The sequence below is a fragment of the Puntigrus tetrazona genome, chromosome 6 (genome assembly GCF_018831695.1).
Source record: "Puntigrus tetrazona isolate hp1 chromosome 6, ASM1883169v1, whole genome shotgun sequence".
NCBI lineage: Eukaryota > Metazoa > Chordata > Actinopteri > Cypriniformes > Cyprinidae > Puntigrus > Puntigrus tetrazona.
In genome coordinates, this window is record NC_056704.1 from 23,793,025 (window position 1) to 23,806,574 (window position 13,550).

Below are 13,550 nucleotides of genomic sequence, written 5' to 3' on the forward strand. Positions count from 1 at the left end.
CGGGGACGGCGGCGATGCTAGTGCTGCGCTCCCCCCAGTCTTGGAGCAGTTGGCCAGGGTCTCCTAAAGCAGATGGTCTGGAATGAAGACACTCAATATGACCTAATATGTCTCATTACACACTTACACAATCATATACCGGAGCAGTGAACTATTTTCTATTTAAATAGGATGCAAAGATCTCTTTTTTTAACGAATATCTAGGTCTCGTCGTTGAGTAAAAATACCTAAACATCATTCCGCCAAGATGGATCTAACTGAGAAGAAAATTGCTTGTCTTAAACTCAATATGAAAAGGCATTCATTCGCAAACCTATTTTGTGTCCATAATGTCACATATTTAAAAGTGAAAAAGGATATTTGAAACAAAATGTACGTGGGATGAGACTTGTTATTATGTACTGGGAAATTATTGTAGTGAACAATTCATACCAGGATGGAGAAAAAATGATGCCTTAATAACGTTTCAGCTATCAGTTAACATTAACCAATAGCCTATTTGAGTAGTTTTAGAAATAGAAAAAAAAATTAGCCCATTCAGTTTCCAGAACATTTACTTTTACTGTTCCTTGCTGGTGGATTCATCTTCCTAACCCTGTCCAGACAGCCCAAAAAAAATGAAATTTAAGAGAAGATATCAAGATATCAATTTAGAGTGAGATATAAACACAGAATTGCGAGATATTAACATATAGAAGTTAACTCCAATCACAATTCTAAGTAGAAAAGTCAGAACAGTGAGATATAAAGTAGGAATCGTATGAAAAGTCCAAAATGTGAGATAAGTCACAATTAGCATTATTATATTTTTATATTCTCTGGTAGAAACAGGTTTCCATAATTAGCTGCACCCTGCAGACCTAAAAAGTCATTCACTATTTCTACATCCTTCCTTTTTTTTAGCTTGTAATATTCTGGACAATGTTTGAAAAAACTATTGCTAACACTTCTTGTATCTCCTCCCTAAGACAAATTATTTTATTCCTTATTTGGGATTCACATTAGAAAAAAAAATGTTGCTAAATGACTTTGTAAATTAAACATTACAAAAATAACACATTCTTTTCTTTGGGAAAATGTACCAGAAACGTGTTAAGAGGGTATATTTCGATTTTAATAACCCATAAATCACACTATTTTGATTATTTATATTTTTTCCTGACAGCACTTTTTGCTGTGGATCGTCGCCACTAACACACTTCTGACTTGAACTGTCATGCCACAGCTTTAAATATGCGAGGCTTGTTAATATTTGGGTAATGATCTTAATTTAAATTCTTCCATGTCACGAGTCTGCATCAGGCGCTGCAATTTACCCGGCCTGTGAAGGCGAGGGCAAGAAATAGAGGCGAGAGATAGCGCAAGAAAAGGAGAGGGAGAGTCTGCATCTGATAAAGTCATGCCACTCTGAACTGTACTGATGTGAAAAACAGATGTAGGCGATGACCTGGTATAGGCTATCACACTACACTCAATACACTGTCTCCTCTTCTAGCCCTCTGTGCCAGAGGGTGTCATCAGATAATGTGGGCAGAAAATCCATAAGCAGGAGCCTCTGACACAGGACTAAATTGAGTCAGAATGTGTTTTTATGCTTAGTCGTTGGTTTAAGTAATTAAGTTGTGATATCAGTCGAACGTCCTCAAGCAACGCGTTTTGATCTTAAAGAGGAGCGCTTATTCGCCAGCCAGCGATAGCGACTTTAACACACTCAGAGAAGCTGAAACAAGACATTAGAATAATCTTATCCACATGCATGTCACATTTTCCCCCATCCCAAACTGTGATATTCAACGCTCTGGCCCTGAACAGCAGGCACAGATTTAAAAATACAACATTCATAGCAACAGTGATAATGCAAAGACTGAATTCCCACATCATATCACATCACAGTATGATCCCCTGACTGGTGCATTGGAATAAAGTAGGTCTGCCATTAACCACCCTCAGCAACGTTAAAAATATACTCATTATCATTTCACATCAAATGCAAAATCCTCTATTTCTTCATCAAGTAAGAGTTCCGATCCAAAAAAAAGCATCATTATAATCATTTCTGCTTGTGTTGTGCCAAACCTCTGACATCAGTGGTCAATCTGAATTACATTTAAGCTGAATCTAATTGCAGTGTCATTATCGGTTTTAGCTCGTCACTATTACTCAAAAGTAAACTCAAACAAGAGCGAAGCTTCATGGGTCTCTGCCAGCCTATTTCACACCACGGAAATGTCACGAATTGTTCCCAATACAAGGACTTTCGAAAACGAAAACTGTTAATAGAGTTATTTAGGTGCTAACAAGCAGCTTTCGGCCATCTGTCATCAGTTGGTAACTACATTCAGTTGCGAATAATGACATAAACAGAAAATTCAAAACACATTTCCTTTATTTAAATCCCTTTCCTATAGACCAGAAAGGGGACAACAGGTGAAGGACGAACATTATGACTTATTTAGTTTATTCAGTCTGCTTGTGTTGTCCGCCGCTCCCGAAGGAGGTAAACAACGTTAACCAATACAGACTCTCAACCCAGAGGAAAACTCAGGGTCAAATGGCATTTACAGAGCAAGAGTCCTAAGAAAACCAATGAATAATGTATAAAATCTAGTGTTGTTTCTTTTTCTACCACGCAGAACTTACATAGAGGTGCGTGATCAGACTCATAAGGAGCACAAACGTACACTTCATCAATTGATGTCAACGAGCGGCCAGAGAGAAGTACAAAATTTGTCACAGGCCAAAAGTTTACAAGCTGGCACCGCACCAGTTTTCCCCCGACTTCCCTATCGCCGTGATGGAAAAGTTCATTAGCTCATTCAATTATGTAATAGAGCCATCTTGGCGGAGCCTGAAATCGCCAGACCTAAGCGTTCCAAGCAAAAGCTCTTTCCATTGCTTTAAAAGCTTCTCTGGACTAATGAAGTCTGGAGAAGTGACTTCATACCGCACTTGCCTAGTCTCCACAGCAGCTCCTCGTGTTGTCCAACCAGCAGCCACAGAAAACTCTTTTTGCAGTGGCAAAACAGGGAAATGCAGTACTCCGTGCTTTATGATCAATGGGTTCGTAACGCTCACACAAAAACCCAGGGAGTGAGTCATTGCTGCGACAGCCTCTCCATACTACAAAAGTCACTGCACTCCATCACACATTGTTACAGCACATCATGTAGGTGTATGCTTTTGTATTACATAGTTGACTCATTAGACCTGACAATGCCATGCCATGCGGTATTGTGGTACAAAGTTTGAAGTCAAGGCATCGAGACTTCCGTGCAGCCTTCTGACTGACACCTCCCAACTCATTATTTTTTCCAGGCGTTTCATTTAACTTGTCTCTGGCAATTTCCAGCGCCAATTACAGACACATTTAGATAGCAAAAACTATCGCTAATGCCAAAACATCCATTAATGGTATTAAAGCATGTGGAGAAGTTTATACAAACCCATCCAACATGCTTTCTAAACTAGCCCATCTGCTCCAGATGGCCTCAAGGTTTGACATCTGCAAGGCTGATAAAACTCTTTGCTTCCTCCAGACCTCCACAGGCTATATCTGGGTCAATGACATGTTGCATCTATTAAACTATAAAATGATACATTAAAATGCAAACCATACTAAAATATTTTCTAAAAAAGGATATGTCATCAAATTCTCAATTCGTGTTAATATTTATTTGTGGTGCGTTAACATTTTTTTAGGTGGTGTGTATATATATATATATATATATATATATATATATATATATATATATATATATATATATATATAATGTATATATATCTCAATCAAACCACAAATTAAAGTCAGCGTGCCATAGCCAACATGCAGCCATTTTGTTGTCATGTGACAAGAAAACTGTAAAAAAAAAATTTGCAATTAGGTTACTGTAAAAAAAAAAAAAAAGTGTTTGGCTTAAGTAATATTTACATACATGTTTTATATAATTTGTGTTTGTGTGTGTTGTGGCTCTCAAATTATTAATCGCGATTAATCACATACGAATGGATTTTATATATAAACATACATTTTATTAAATATATACATGAATGCATTTGTTGTACTGTATTTGTTTACATATACATAATAAATACACTCATATTATGTAAACAAAAAAACAAATAAATAAATAAATAATATTTATACATACACACACACTTACACATACACACATACATACATATATATATAGAGAGAGAGAGAGAGAGTAGTTGAACCGTTTTACTTATTTAAATTTATGGATTTTATGGTCACAATACACTTATTTGATTAGATTTGATAGACCTATCACATATACATATCTCCTATATGCTTATGTCATTGACCCATCTTCTAATATTTCACTTTAGCAGCGGCGTGATTCAATGTGTCAGGCAGACAGAAATATCATTCCCCATTAAAATATTCTCATTTCGAGGCAGCCCACCTATCCGACTTGCAAACAATTTTTCTCCAGCAAACCTTAATAAAAACATTCAATCCTGACAGGTGATTAGCATACGAATTAGCACACGCGTTCACTCCAAGAGGCGTTGATGCACAACAGTAAAACCTGTTGTTTAGAACAAAGTGATGGGCAGAACTTCGCTCTGCTACATACACAGAGCAATGCAGAAAAACGCCACACGATCACAGAAAAGTCTGATTCACCAAAGTGCCGCACTATTGGTCAATATACGCGTTGTAGCCGTTCTCTTCTAAACATCGCGCCTGCCGCTGTTATTTCGCGGAAACCAAGAAAAATCGCTACGGTATCAACAAATCAACATCGACGGAATGAATCGAGCGACGCTTCCCCCCCCCCCCGCAAGGAATCCGTAAGATGTTCAAAGTTGACCCATTTCCACGCACTCACCTTCTCCTATCCGCTGCCGTTGTTGCCAAACACCTCCGGCACGATCACCTAAACACAGCCGACTGCAGATTTTTGGGTATCTCGTTAATCACTTGATGTACGATGGCCCCCAATACGACAAACTCCATTCCCCGCGTACGGAAATCACACGCAAATCTCCCAAAGCGCGAGACCAAGTGGGAAAAGCTGTTGCGCTGTCCAGTGAAAGTGGTGAAACGCTCTCGGAGCCGAAGTACTTTCCATTTCTCCAAGTCTCCGTGTCCATTCATTCAATATTGGCAAATGCTGTTCGCCTTGTGTTGGGAGCTCGTACCTGAAGAGATGGTACTGCACTGAGCATCACTGGAGAGCAGAGCCGTGCTGAGATGTAGGCAGTGCTCTTCAGTCGAAGCAGTGCGTTCAACGCCCACATAGCCCACTCTATTTGATCACACACACACACACACACACACACACTCACTCACACAACGCACAATACACACTGACTGATGAAAGAGCTTTCGTGCCGCTAACAAAAAACGATTGATCTCTTTAATAAATAGAACCTGCATATGTACGCACTTAAAAGCACATAAGGACGCTTTTAATGAAGAAAATGCAAGGAATTCATACAAGAAAAATCACGCGGGAATTCTAATTTCATTTTATTTATCTTTTTTTTTTTGATGAGACACAAGTGCAAAAATGCTGGTGATAAAAAATGAGATAAAAGTGTTATAAAAATGCTACAGAATAAATGATTAATTGTTAACTGTTCATTTTCTTGCGATATATGGTAAAGATTTATATTTTAAAAGTCAATGAATTCAATTACTGTAATTTACGTGAAATGCAATTTATGGTAACAAGAACCCTATAAAAATGAATTTATGAATTAAATGATGAAATACCTTCTAATTCATTGATAAAAATATCATCTTTAGAAAGACAAAGTGTATCTCGCACTGTAATTATTTATTTTTTAATTCATTTAAAAAAATCTTTATGTGGAAAATAACATTCCCATAAAATACAACACATGTCTTTTAGCTCGGATAAACTGGTATAGTAACATTATATAACATAATTGCTTGCAATACAATTATGGCAAACATAGTTGCTTTTTACAATTTTGCTGTAAATAAAAATAAAAAAAGAAAGAAAGAAACACTACTGAATAAACAATAATATTTAGAAGAAAAAAGCACTTCAGCTTTTTCCAGCAGAATTTTATTAGATTTTTTTTTTTAAGCAGTCTTGTTTGATCCCACTAGGATTGTTTTTTTTTTTTTTTTTTTTATCTACTGTGTACTTCGCATTGGAAAGGAAATTAGTTGAATATGCTTTTAAAAGCAGTGTAAATGTCCTGGAGACAATTGTACATCTTCTTGTACATGCAAGATGTAAAATACAAAGCATGAAGATTCAGGGCATTGATAACCACTATGCAATGAGCAAAAGAGGATTTAAAAAATACAGAAAATCCCGAAGGACACTTTTTTGAATGCTAAATATACCCATTTATACGTCGCTGTTTTCGAGTACACATTTAGTCACAAAACACGTCAGTACAAAACTGGGCTTGAATAAAAGGTAGGCAACGTCTACATTTGGATAATGGTGTTGTAGTTGAGCGTTCTCTCAGGATATTTCATTATGAATTCTCAATTCTAATTTATTCACATACATGCCTCCAACTTCAGTGTCTTCCAAACCATTTCCCCAGGGGATTATGATAACAAAATGACTAATGTAGTGTGCAACAATATACCGGTATCTTCCTATTGTTAACTTATACAGCTTGATTCTCGTGTTATTCTTAAAAAGGCAGAATGACATTTTAGGTTAAACCCCCTTCATAAGTACTATATATCAGTTGTTTGCTAAAAATTGTATTTAAATTTATTCATTGAAACTCATGCAAAGTCATTTCTAAAAGTCTAACTATATCAGTGGACACAAAAACAGGAGTTGCAGACCAGTGTGACAAAATCATATTCAGATCAGTACACAGTATATATATATATATATGTATATATATCATATTTTTTTCTCATTCTTATCACTTTATTGCTCCTTGCACCTGCATTTAACTTTGTGAATTTGTATAAATGTTTTTACTGAGATCATTTAGCATTACCTCTTGTCCCATTCAGCTATAATTGAATGTTCTAGGAGTAAGCTCAGACAGTTTATTACCAAACGCAGTCAATGCTAATTCTCCAATTACATTTTATACTATCCAAAAATTCTGAGCTTTATTGGTGTTTTGGGAAATTGCAGAAATAAGTGCACTTTTAAATGGTCCAACATCACCCCCTAGCGGAGAGAAATACATACTTATGGCCAACAAATATTTTTTACTACCTTAACATACACAGTTGGCAGGCATCAGTTCTTCATTTTATTTTTTGTATTATTTTTTCAAAATAAATAAATAAATAAAAAAATATATATATATATATATATATATATATATATATATATATATATATATATATATATACACGCATTTATAAACACACCGCAAAAAAGCAAAAGCCTCAAATCAAATATATGACTGCATCGAGAATATGATGCGTCACCTGTAATATTTGTGGGTGGTGGCTTGTAAAGTGCAGTATCTTTTCATTTACTGTCTATTCCTCCTAAGAATTAAAAAAAAAAAACATCAGTACCCAAGTATCACAAACAGAGCTAGATTTAGTTGAGTCCTGCAGCAGCATTTCGTCCCTGTCGGACAGAGCCCATGCCTCTTTGGTGTCTAGCCAAGCAGCTTTACTGCTCAGAAGCCAAGCTGCCAAGCCACTGTAGGAACATTGGCCAGCGTGTTACTGATAAACTCCTCAAGGTGGCAAATTACAGAGCTGCCAGAGTCTCTGCTCATCTTGGCAACACGACTACTTTTAGTACAGAGCTAGTGTTTTTGGATCATTGCTTTCCCTATATACTCTTCTTTCTCACACACACACACACACACACACACACACATATATGTGTGTGTGTGTGTGTGTGTAAGAAAGTGTTCATCAAATAGGAATGCTGTCAATCTTTTCACATGCAAAAGTGTTAAAAAAAAAGCAAAGAAAAAATAGGTCAGATAAATGTTCTCATTATCTATCTATCTATCTGTCTCTCTCTCTCTCTCTCTCTCTCTCTCTCTCTCTCTCTCTCTCTCTCTCTCTCTCTCTCTCTCTCTCTCTCTCTCTCTCTCTCTCTCTCTCTCTCTCTCTCTCTCTCTCTCTCTCTCTCTCTCTCTCTCTCTCTCTATCTACTTTCATTGAATGCTATTATCCATCATGGTTTTCAGTTCAGCTGTGCAAATTATGCTGTTTTGTAAATCATCGCTGGCATTTAGAATGAAGTGATCGGTTTAAATGTTGTCATCCTGATAAAGTTTGTCGTTTTTGAAAATTGCAGTTGATCTACTTTAAATACAGAGCGGCTTTACAAGCTCCAGTCAGAAGCAGCATCCACCAAAAAAATGATGTGATGCGCGCTAAGGGCCCAACGCTTTCCCGCATTCATGAGAGGAAGGCCCTTTCAATGTTCAGACTTTATATTTTACAAAGGCTCCCTTTAAAACGTAAAAGATTTTCGCAGTAACTATTTTAAATCGTTCTCTTTGCACCAACTGCAAAACAAAGCCCCGAAGATAAAACAGCAGAAGGAGGGAATGAACAAAAAAAACAGATAAGGAAAGATTAAATACAGTTACATTTTGTTTTCCAACATGCTCGAAGTAGGACTAAAATAAAAGGAATTTTCATACTTGACGTTGTTCAGTGGGCTTGAATTTTTTGTGACATTTAAATAAGCCTTGGATTTAGGGGCATACTTGACAGGCAGCACGGAAAGATATATAGCCAGAAGATGGATCATAGTGAGGACCCTTCAGAGGGAATAATTCACACTTAGCGGAGCTCATTGTCGAATACAATTATTAACTGACATTTAAATGTCCCTTGCTAATATTATGTTAACCTATACATCACCGGGCCCACTAGGAAAGGATAAATAAAACAAATGGCACACACTAGAGGAAGAAAAAGATGAGGCTAGGCCAGACTGGTTCGTGCAAATCAGTTTTCTTTCCCCAGCACACACACATGCATATATTACGCATGGCAAATCTTTAATATTATTGATGCACAAATGATTAGCCAGCGCGATAATCATCTTGCAGTTTAGTGACATCAGTTAAATGCCAGTAATACTGAACTAATAGATCACTTACATCCTAGAGCAAAATTCAAACTCCTTGAGTTAAGTGGCGTAGCATTTGAACAGTGTCTGTTGAAAAGTGTATACTTTAATTAACAAACTGCTTCTGCACCATTAACTGACAAAAAAGAACAAAGTGCAGTTTGGTGACTGTAGGAAACGACTCCATTAAATAACTCTGGGTGAACTGCAGGGCTGAATTTGTGACCAGCTTCTAAGTAAATTGGTTTTCTACCGTTATTTGTGACTACACATAACCCTTGATGCGGTGCATTGGAAAGATAACGGCTAGAAAGTGTGTACTATGGCCTCAGCCATATAGCAGATCATCATCAATAATTATTATTTAAAGACATACAGATTGCCGGCATATCTGTAGCAGATTCAATTCGGTGTCATGTTCGTTAGGTAACTGCATTAAAACCAACGGCATCATAAATTATAACATATTTTTAGTTTAGATACTATCCCATCATCACGTGCAGCAAACACTGCTGGTAGTAAAATAATATGGCCATAATCAGTGAACACACATTTTATATAATGAGTATTTGAATCTGTAATTTAGCATTACGCTTGAAGGACAGTCAATAGTTGCGTTGCTTTCAACCTGCGAGTTTTATCTCAAAATTCTGCCACCAATCTCCATTACGACTGGCCAAGCTTTTCGTAATAACATTGCGCTCAATGATAAACAATCTTCAGTAATTGTGTTTTTATGCTCCACAGAACACCCGTTTGCTAACAGCACAGAAACATGAGGTGTAGATACTTTCACCAAAATGTATACCGCGGGTTGGTTGTAATGCTGCTAGTCGTGATGTCCACAGTTCATTTACCGCCAGTGTATTATGTTATTCATATCACTTGGATACAACAGATGGTGTGGACCACACATCAAAAACAAAATAGAAAATAAAATGACACAAATAGAAACTCCCCAGGCCATAGAGAAACAACTAAATGACTTTGGTTATCGCACAACAGATTGAGATGCTGAGATTATAAAGTATCATAAATTTTCAGATGACCACTTATTAATATTTTTGCACGATTTATATATAATCGTATATATACGATTTTTTTTTCATATGGACATTTCCTAATACAAAGCAATATAATGAAAAGTTTCTAATTTAAAATATAACAAATAAATCAATAAATATGGAAAATTTCTTCCTATTAATGCAGTGTATCATGCCTTATTTTTATACATTATTTTACTATATATATATATATATATATATATATATATATATATATATATAGAGAGAGAGAGAGAGAGAGAGAGAGAGATAGAGATATAGATAAATAAATAAACAAACAAACAATTATATAGATATACTATATAACAAATGTCCTTTATCATGAAGAGACAGTGGCAAATGGAAAAAATCCTATAACTTACAGATTCTGAGAACATTGGGATCATTGTACTGTAATGTTACACAGGAGAGTACTTCTGTCTGACTATATGCTGTGAAGGGGAACATCTGTCTTTCATGGCGTTTCAGTGAAATGATAGACCAGGCGTGTCCACCCGTCCCTCACCAATTATGTCCTTGGAACATTCAATACTGATGAATTCATGCTTCATTTTTTTCACATTTTACCACAGAGGAGCGTACAGTATCTTACTAGCGTACTCCGAATACGATCCAAACACCCACAGAACAAGCTTGCAGATCTGTTCTGAACAGGTTCAGCAAAGTCATACACAAAAGAATCTTAGGCATGGGTACATAAGACGCTTTTATTTTTGCTTACACCACACCAGAGCTATATAATTGCTGCAGTGTCCCTGAGTTATAACTGCAATAGTGCAGATAAGCAACTGAATTGAGCTGCCAGTTCTCTCTCCAAGCAAGCAATATGTTCCTCTGACATTTTCTCTATTTGGGTTAATACAAGACTCTTACACAACTTTTAACAGCAATTTCCTTGTTGTTATGTTTTCCTCAGGAAGTGCCATCAAGGAAGTCGAAGTTGATCAAATCTACATAGAGTGCCTTGGATGTGAAACGAAAAAGTAGTGAACATTACCCAATTGCTTCGGAATGCTCATGAATATCCTGAGATAATAAGTATCTTTTATGTGGGGAAACAAATTGTTTTCATCATAAACCATTGCGGAAGGTATAAGAAGGCAATAAGCAAGCATGATGAGAAAGTAGAAGTTCGCACGTTTTACTTTGCTTACTACAAAATAAAATGTACGTAAATTAAATGAATTCAAAGGAAATTAAATCAAATTTAATTATTCATAGGTTGGGCAAGCTATTACATTTTTTAAGATTAGAAAGGACAACATTTTATCCTCTTAAATATCACGCACTAATCAATTATTCCCAACAGGTCCAGGAACATGCATTCAATTGGCCCCACTGCTGTACTGTGTAACCTCTAATCACACAGACCCGAGTTTGTTTCCTTAGGGTAGTGGCCTCCATATTGCACTGTAACTGTAAATATTTTGGTAACATCGCTTACAGGCTCACGATCTGTTCTTCACACACACATTCTGCCGTGCTTCGGGGTAAGACAGCTAATCGTGGCTAACCTAACCCTCTTCAGAAGTTCCCTTGGTGACTGAATGCCTACGGGCTGTAATGCATGAAATCCATTATAGTCTCTTTGTTTTCCTAAGTAGAAACGCAGGATGATCTCATGTACGCTCTTACATTCCCGGCTGTAATTCCAGTAATAATTCAATGCCACATACTGCGGTAACAATGAACAAGATGTTACCACAAGACCAGGGACACTTAGTGGTAAAATGCAATATTTGTATGGATTGTGTAAATAACAGATGCACCAGTAATTTGAACCGAGAGCTATACTTTAAATCATTCACAAGCCAATATGTTGTGTGTTACGTCGATGTTCAAAGACCAGTCTAGATCAGCTAAAAAATGTCGTACTTTTACAACGTTACAAATATTTCTATTTCAAATGAAAGTTTAGAATTTTCTTCCATCGTAGGATTTAGAGGTCGAACGATATTGAATTTTAGCTAGTTTGCACCGCACTTGCCGATAATCGGTTAATTAACCGATAGTTTCCGAAATACTGGATAAAAAAAAAAAAAATAAATAAATAAATAAAAAATTAACGCTCAATGTAAAATAGTACTAAACTTTATTACAAAAAGAACAAACAAACAAAAAAGGAGGTGGAGGTGGTACCATCCTGATAATGTGTGCACATAATGTTTTTCCACAAAATTCTGTGTTGTGTAACTAATTATCAAATAGGAATTAAACATCTTTAAATTACATATATGTATACAGAACTGAATAAAATATACATATATAATAGTCTGAATAAAAATACAAATTCATTTTTTGCCACTAGATGCTGCTTTGGAGTGTAAAAAGCTCACAAACTGACAGGAGGGATTTGGAAAAATCATTCATTTTATTAGCTGAACAAAAAAGTAAAAAAAAAAAAAAAAAAAGCATATTATAAGAAAAGAAAGTGTTTTTGCATGACAACCTGTTGTTTGTGACTCCCAAAACCAAAATATTAACCTTTTCTAACTCAGTGTAATCTTACAGACCCTACATTTGTGAATGATGTTGTTTATAATAGAATTGAATAAAGTCAATACTGCTATTAAAATAATGGTATGTGTTTTTTAACAATTTTTTTTCAAAACATCTGTCCTTGGAGTATGTAAGTTTAGTGAGCAATTACGAAAAATGCACAAAACTATGTGCAGTTGCTTTAACAAAGCTAAAACTGTGGTTTTAGTCACAATTTAACTTATAATGTAGTGAGACGTAGCAACTATTTTTTTTTTAGAAACTTTCTTTATTAAAACTGAGATTTGTCACTTCCTACATCCAAAGTGACTCTGTTTGCCAGCACTGGAGTCACACTGGAGAAAGTGAGTACTTCACCCAAGGGCATTACAGTGTCAGTCAAACCTGCTCTCACTAAGCGATGGACAGACAGCATCACCCTTCAGGGATTTGAAGCACCAACCAAACTCTTAAGAAGTAGTTCACCCAACTCGCAACTCTTTTATTATTTACTCACCCTTATGTAATTTTCATTTTTCATTTCACTTTCTACACCACGTCATATAAAGGAAGAGTTATTCCAATCAATCTTTTGTGTTCCACAGACTGATTTTGATTTTAGGATAGACACGAAAAATTCTCCACATGCAGCACTGATCTTCTCAAATTAAGCACAAATCGCAGACATCTTAAAATTCCATTCAATCGAAGCGGTTGCCTGACATGTGCGCACTTCACTACGTATTTGGTTTTGATTTGATGACTTGTGTACATCCAAGAAAACATCCAAGAGAAAAAACGGTGCCGGGCTCATGGAACAATACATACTTTCACACCATCCCTTTGAAATATGACTTCCTGAACACAGCATTCCAGAATCACATTGCCATTCATCTCTTCTGCAAACATCTAATTAAATCCAGCCTCAATAGACAAAGATGGAATCTATGATTCTATGAAGTTTATCCAA

General features: G+C 36.1%; 1 pseudogene; it reads right to left on the reverse strand.

Moving 5' to 3' along the window:
• Positions 1-5,276, reverse strand: part of LOC122347532 — a 663,620-nt pseudogene extending 658,344 nt beyond the window's left edge.
• Between the last annotated feature and the right edge of the window lie 8,274 nt (positions 5,277-13,550).